This window comes from Colobus angolensis, unplaced genomic scaffold, assembly GCF_000951035.1.
Source record: "Colobus angolensis palliatus isolate OR3802 unplaced genomic scaffold, Cang.pa_1.0 Scaffold95, whole genome shotgun sequence".
Lineage (NCBI taxonomy): Eukaryota > Metazoa > Chordata > Mammalia > Primates > Cercopithecidae > Colobus > Colobus angolensis.
Window position 1 is genome coordinate 7,800,173 of NW_012123487.1, and position 8,279 is coordinate 7,808,451.

An 8,279-nucleotide genomic window follows, 5' to 3' on the forward strand; every position below is an offset into this window, starting at 1 on the left:
TATTTAGAGACAGAGTCTTGCTCTGTTGCCCAGGCTGGAGTGCAATGGCACGATCTTGGCTGACTGCAACCTCCGTCTCCCAGGTTGAAGCAATTCTCCTGCCTCAGCCTCCTGAGTAGCTGGAATTACAGGCTCCCGTCACCATACCCAGGTAATTTTTGTATTTTTAGTAGCGATGGGGTTTTGCCATGTTGACTAGTCTGGTCTCAGACTCCTGACCTCAGGTGATCCACCTGCCTAAGCCTCCCAAAGTGCTGGGATTACACGTGCGAGCCACCACGCCTGGCCACTTGCTATATTTTCAATCTGCAGACTTTTTATTTCTATGTATCTGCTGTTTGTTCTTTAGTTCTCTATATGCTGGGTCATAAATAACCCTCGTTTTTCTCAGAAGCAAAGCCTTTTTTTTTTTAACTTTTTTTATTTGTAAGACTAATTTTCAATATTTTGAACCATGTAAATTACAAATGCAATAGGTGGGAGAATTGGCCCAGTGAGTTTTACACTTCTAAATTTGTTTTGGTCTGTGAGACCTAAATTCATTCCATTTGTCAAGACTATTATGGCAGAACTCCATAATAAAACTTATTTGGAGAAACAAGGACAGCTCCATCATTGGCCATCTGAATGACAGTAAGAGTGAATGACTTATCCTACCTCATTTATCGCTATATACCAAGCAGGCCTGATTTATATGTAGCAACACCTTTCATGACAGCAAGGCCTTTGAATATTTTACTATAAGTAAAGTACAACTATAATGGGCCTAAGTGTAAAAAAATAACCTTATCATTTTATTGAGTAATATAAAACATAGAGTATCTCAAGATTATGAAAGAATGCACACATTTTAAAACCTAAATTTAAGCCTAAATTCAAGATAATTTTAATTTAAACCTAAGTTCAAGGTGAAGGGAGTAAAATATTATCCTTTAAAGATGTAAGGTTTTCCTTTTTTTTTCGAGAACCCTGAAAACATTACCTGATAAGTAGTACTAGAAGTATAAAAAACAAGTAGGGAACAACGTATCCACATATTCTTTCTAGGATTCTGGCTCAGTGACATTATTTGTTCTAGGATTCCTAGCAAGGCCACTTTGTGTCCTTGGAGAAATTTAAGTAAAGTCTGCAGAATTAGCCTGTAGGATGAGACGAGGATAGAATGTGCAGATGATTTAGTTCTCAACATTAAATTTGAGTCTACTTGGAAAATTGGGTAGATCATAAGCTCTGTCCTTTCTTTCGATACTATCTCTTTCTTTCTGAATGATTGGCTCCTGTTACAGTGTCCACAAGAAAAAATATCTAAAATTTAGGAAGTAGAGTATGTATTGCATGCAAGCCCCTTGACTAAATACTGTAGGAAGTTCATTCATTTATTCAGTACTTCCAATGTGCTGGTCTAGGTGCTTAGCACATAATATCGAATAAGACACAATCCCTGTATTCAAGGATACAAAAATATTACAGTGAGGAAGCAAACAAATAATTAAGCATCATAAAACATGATAATTATTACCATAAATATAAAAGAAACATACTATGGAAACAAATGGGTGGGGAACCTAATTCAGCCTGAGACTAAGAAAAATATGTCCTGGTAGAAGTCACAACTAAGCTGAGTCCAAAAAGATAAGCAAAAGTAAATTTCACAAAGAGGGAAAGATAAAATAGGAAAATGGAAAACATGTTCTAAGCAGAGGAAAGACATCTGCAAAGTCCTGGAAGACACAGTGGGGCAGGCAGGGAAAGAAAAGAAGAGTCCAAGAGAGACAATGACAGAAACAGAGAGTTAATAAATATGAATGGTTACATTCAGAGAATTGTGTGTTCAGTATGGCTTGAGTGTAAGATGAGAACAAGAGATGAAATTGGGGAGTTGAGCAGAGTTGCATATTAGGGCTTTGTTTTTCAAAATGAAGGAATTTGAATTCATACCAAGGGAAACAAGGACCAACAGAGGCCCTATTTGGAAGTGATATGATTAGATTTGCAAAATTGCTTGGGCTTCAATATGAGATGAGATTGGAGGGATGCCATACTGGAAGTAGAAGCTGCTGCAGTAAATCCTAGAAAAAGATAATCATGGCTTGTGCTATGGGAGTGTTCTGGAAATGGAGAGATACAGATTCCAAAGATATTTAAAAGGTGGAAAGTACTGGTCTGCTCTATGCTGGATGTATGTGGGTAGTGAGGAAGGGGGGTTAATTAAGGATGATATCCTGGTTTCTGACTGGGAAGGTTAGGTGCATGGTGGTGCCACTTACTCAGATCAAAAAACGCAAGGGGAAAAATAAATTTAAGGAGTAGAAAGGTGATGAACATGCTGAACCAGTATCACATTCAAGTAAAGATATCTAGTAGGAAATTAGAGATACCAGGTTAATATCAAGAGAAAGATCTGGGCTTAGATCACACACACACACACACATATACACACACACACACACAAATGCATATACAGTCATGTGTTGCTTAAGGATAGGGATGTTGTTAGGCAATTTCAGTGTAAACAGTACAGAGTATGTATGTAGTTCTCATGCAAACCTAGATAGTATAACCTACTGCTCCTAGGCTACAAACTTGTACAAAAAAGTGGTCCTAGAGATGCCTATACAAGTAAAAGAGATTGTCTAAAAGCTGTGTGGGGATATAGGGTTGTTCTATAACTGTATAACCTGCCTCTTAGTGAGACCTTAAGCATTACTATATGGAATATAGTAGGCAATTTTAATACAGATCACTAGGCAATAGGAATTTTTCAGCTCTATTATAATCTTATGAGAGCACCATCCTACATGTGGTCTGTTGTTGACTAAAATGCTGTTATACAAGGTATGACTATATATACATACGTATATTTATGGTAATTGAAGCTACAGATTTGATGAGATCAACTAGGGAGAGTACATTAACATAGAAAACATTAAAGTCAAACTCATGGAGTTTGTAAAGTATAAGAAAAGTTCTACCAAGGAATTCCTTCAGTAGAAGGAATAAGATTCATGTGAAAATTAGTACAAAGAAAAGCTGTCACGGAGGGTCAAAATATAGGTACTGGCAGTATGTGGTGGCTCACAACTGAAATCCTAGCACTTTAGGAGGCCAAGGTGGGAGGATCACTTGAGGCCAGGAGTTCGAGACGAGCCTGGGCAACAAAGCAAGACCCCATCTCTACAAACAATTTTAAAAATTAGCCAGGTGCAGTGGTGCACACCTGTAGTCCTTGCTGCATCAGAGGCTGAGGCAGGAGAATCGCTTTCACCTGGGCATTTGAGGCTACAGTGAGCTATGATTGTGCCACTGCACGCCAATCTGGGTGATGGAGTGGTACCCCATCTCTAAAAAACCAACAAAAACAAACAAAAAAACCCCAGAGGTACAAGTTACCTGGGACTCCTAGTAGGAGAAGGTTTGGGTGGCAAAGAATAGACTCATGGAAACAGGGGTATTGAAGAGAGATTCTAAAATTGTATTGGGAAGTTTTCAGAAAAACAACTAAAGACTTAGGTGGAAATCAGAGTACAGAGTAATTTTAAGAGAAATATACCTCAATTTTCAGTTCCTTTGAGTATGAATGTGTATTAGAAACAGAAACAAAGAGCAGAACCAGAGAGTCCAAACTTCCACTGAGCACAGCTTGAGTCAGAGAGTCTCTGAATACTTCAGCGGGGGTCTGAGGAGTCATATGTCTTTTCTGTCATAAATGTTCAGAGTTTTGTGTGTGTGTGTGTGAGGTATAGGGTAAAGTAGTATTTAAAATTATTCTCTTTATAAATATGGTATATACAAATGTAAAAAGTAGGTATATATTTGCACTTACCTATTTGAATGTGTCATGTATTATCATCTCCTTTTGAGCTGGAGGTTATCAGAGAGTATCTCAATTTATAGAAATGGAATCTGAGGCCTTCAGCATGAGTCTTTGGGTGAATTTATTTATACAAGCCTGCTTTCTTAACAACTAGTTGGTCACATGACTGGAAACTAGGGTTTCATCATAGTCCATGATGCTCAAGGTCACACTGAGAGGCAGGATGTACAGTTATAGAACAACCCTATATCCCCACACAGCTTTTAGGCAATCTCTTTCACTTACACAGACTTCTCTAGGACCACTTTTTAACCACAGTCTATTACTGATCTTCTGGTAAACTGCATTCCTTTTAGCAAAATTAACTAAGTTTTCCCATCTATTATCATACAGGTCATTACCCCCACATTTGTAAATTAACTGGGTGTATAAATATATGATGCTGAAGTAAATCTTTATTATTATTTTCACAGGCTACATAAGGAAGACATCTTGCAAATATGATATAAAAAGAGCCTCTATATCAAATTGTAATATATTAATATGTCATTACAAATTAATAATCCTAAGAGATAACATCTTCTGCATATCCTATAATAAAAGATTTCAAAATATTTTAAATGTCTATATAAGAATTTTTGTAAGAGTTCATTATGGGTGACAACATTTCACATAAGAGAAAATTTATGACAAGATTTCTAAGTAAAACTGGACCCACTCATGGGTTTATAATTATTATTATTTATAGCAGTACTGTACAGTAGAAATGTAATATGTACCACAAATACAAGCTGCATGTGTAATTAATTTTTCTAGTGGCCACGTTAAAAATATTTAAAATATATAAATTTAATTTTAATGTATTTCATGTAATCCAGTATATCTAAAATATCATTTCAACATGCATGCATGCATATAAAAATTTATTAGTGATATACTTTACCTTCTTTGTTTTTCATACTAAGTCTTTGAAACCCTGTGTGTATTTTACATTTATAGCATATCTCAATTTGGGCTACATTTCAAGGGCTCGAAAGCAGATCTATGATCTATCCTAATAATTACATTGAACTATATAAATACTCCTGCTTTATAACAATAACCACAGCTACCTTTTATTGAGTCTTTGTTATGTGGTAGTCACTATGATAATTTCCATGTTTTTCTTATTTCATCTTCAAAGCTATCATGGAAATTCCATTGTCACCCATATTTTCTAGATGGAATAACAGGAGACTTCAAAGGATTTAATGGCCTTGCCTAAAGCTGTGTAATTAACAATTGATAGACCAGGGATTCAGATACAAAGATTTATATGTACATTGAAATAAGGTATATAAATTATTATATTATTATAAAATGTTATTTAAAAGTATTATTTTATGTTTTATATGATTTCCTATTTATAATTTTTCAGTAAAAAGATAGCCAATTCAGTTGTAGGAGAAAGTAAATTTGTGGTAAAGTGATTTGATAGTTGGAAAAGTTAGACCACTGCCCCACTGAACTTGTAGAACCGTAAGAGAATTTATAAATACTAAAAGAAGAAAAATAAACAAAACAAATTATGTTGTAGTGATAATGATATTGAATAAAGTAGCCACAGGGCCTTATTTCCTTGCCAAATAAAACCAAAAAAATGAATAGAGGTGGGAAGAATAATAGTATATCCTGGATGCGTTTCAATGAGATGATATAGAAGACAATTAATATGTTATGCAATGCACTAAGTTGTTGAACCTCTACATTATTAAGTGTATGGAAAGAAAATCAGTGACAAGGGTTGGAAAACTAGAGAATTGATTTTGGTCTGAATTTTCTAAAATAGGAAGTTAGGAATTTGAGAGCTAAGAGATTCAGCACAAGATATGACATCTAAAGAACTCAGATGAAAATTAGCCAATCTGATTTGGATAAAACTAAAGATGAATGTGGTGTTCAGTGGTATGGAGTTGGAGGTCCAGGAAAATCATTAACAAAAAGATGTTCTGCCCTTCTCATGATTCTATGGGGTTTCTCTACTCTTCACTAGAACATCACAATGGCTTGTTCTTCCTTCAAGTATGCCTATTTTTTATTTGAATCTGCTCCTTCAGTCTCACTGGCCTTGAAGTCTGCAAATTAGACCCCTTTTTCCAAACACTAAGCCATATTTTCCCAACCATTCAAGATACACTTGGAATCAGTCTACTCCAGGAAGTCTCTCCAAACCACATATGGAAAACATGATATCTTCTATGGAGGAAGATAATGGCATGGATAATTCATACAAATGTTCTCATTGCATGGGTTAAGTATTACCATAAGGTAAACCAATATCCTTGGGTCTGGTTTGCTTTACCATCTCTTTCCCACCTCAGCTTCCACATATCTCTGCTTCGGACCACATAATCCTTATTATGTCAGTTTGTATCCCTCTTTCTGAGCATTCTGGCCTCTGCCTCTCTTGTTTACTGTTTACCTAGGAGTCTATGTTTTAAAATCTAGCAAAAGCAATATTAATATTCACAAGCAGGTGGCAAGTAGAAAGAATTGATTGGGGCCCAGAAGTCTTTATTTCCTAGAAGAGGTTTCATCTTACTAGCTGATTCAAAGAGACGTAATACAGTTGAAAGAGAGCATGAGCTTTGACATACAGAGCAAGGAGGTCCCAAGAGTTATTTGCTTTGTTAATATTACTTAAGCTGTTTAATCTTTCCAGCCTCAGTTTCCTCATCTAAAGTGATATCAAGGATAACTATATGGCACAACTATTTTATTTATTCATGTATTTATCAATTAATTTGGGAATGGAAATAGCATGTGTCATTTATATATTAAAACAAGATATAAAAATACAAATGATTTCTTGACTTCAAGAGATATGTAATAGGTTAATGGGAAATTAAAAAAATCAGATGTTAGGGTATTTTAAAGTGGTATGTTGGCAGTAAGTGCAGGTATGTTGGAGGCAGAAAAAGAGAAATTACACATTTTACTTTGGAGGATAAAGAAATCATTCAGGAAAATCAAGCAGTAGTAAGGGTTGACACTTGAGCTACAGTGGAGGAAAGATGTAATTATTCTAGATATTTCTTAATATATTCATTTATTCATTTCTTTATTCCTTCCGCAAATATTTATTGTGTGCCCAGTACATGGTAGTGAAAGTAGGGATGAATAAAAAAGAGATGGTCCTTTCTAAGACATGCTTATTTCTTCCATTGTCACAGTACTTACAGTCAATGTGAAAGAAAAACAACTATGTTAACAGAAGTGCTCTTAATAGATCTCCGTTTAACTGAGTTGGCAAATTAACCAATATGATCAATTTCCTTTGCAAAACACTCTGATTAATATTCAGGGCTCAGGGAAAGCTCACAGCCAGTAGATGACGCTCCAGTAAGCCTACACATTTTTCTTATTGGTTCTGTTGCATGCTTGCCAAGAATTAGTTGTGTTGATTCCCAAACCATTGCCAGTTGACTTCGTATTGTAACCATGTAATAAAAATAACATTACTTCAATAATTCAATGAAATAGAGTATAAAATGAAAGAGTTGCTTCTTTGAAAATTAACTTGAATTTTTTGGAGAGACTCAAATAGGAGAATTGCTAAAAACTTTCCTATGAAATTAGGTGGAGGAGATACAATGAACAAAGACTCAGAAAAAAAAAAAAAAACCTTTAATAATCCAGAAAGTTCACATTTAGATTGGTTTGCAAATATGTTATTTTAGTTTAAAGAAAGTGAAATTAGAAATTATGGATGGTACACTATAGTAAAGAAAGACTGCCTGGATCTTCAGTCAACGGATCTGTTTCCAAATTAAAGGCTATATCCTTAAATTTAAAAATAGGTGAATGAATGTATAACTGTATTATATTAAAATAAATGTTTAAGAAATGTAAATATCTATGCTTCTTAGATTTGAGTCTATTTTAATATTAGCAATCATATGAGATAAGAGGGCTTCTAGTAAAGAAATATATGTTGTGGTATGGAAAGTATTAAGACCTTGGAAATCTACATTGGAGGACATGATCAATCCTAGAGAACAGGAACTCTGAAATAGATTGAGCCAGGCAAAGAAAAGGGGTAGGGACAAAAAACCATTCAATGTAAGCAAAACAGAGACAAAAAAAAGACATAAGAGGCCGGGCGCGGTGGCTCACGCCTGTAATCCCAGCACTTTGGGAGGCCGAGGCAGGCGGATCACGAGGTCAGGAGATCGAGACCATCCTGGCTAACACTGTGAAACCCCGTCCCTACTAAAAATACAAAAAATTAGCCGGGCGTGGTGGCGGGCGCCTGTAGTCCCAGCTACTTGGGAGGCTGAGGCAGGAGAATGGCGTGAACCCGGGAGGCAGAGCTTGCAGTGAGCTGAGATCATCGTGCCACTGCACTCCAGCCTGGGCGACAGAGCGAGCCTCTGTCCCAAAAAAAAAAAGAGAGAGAGAGAGAGAGAGAGAGAGACAAGAGGTC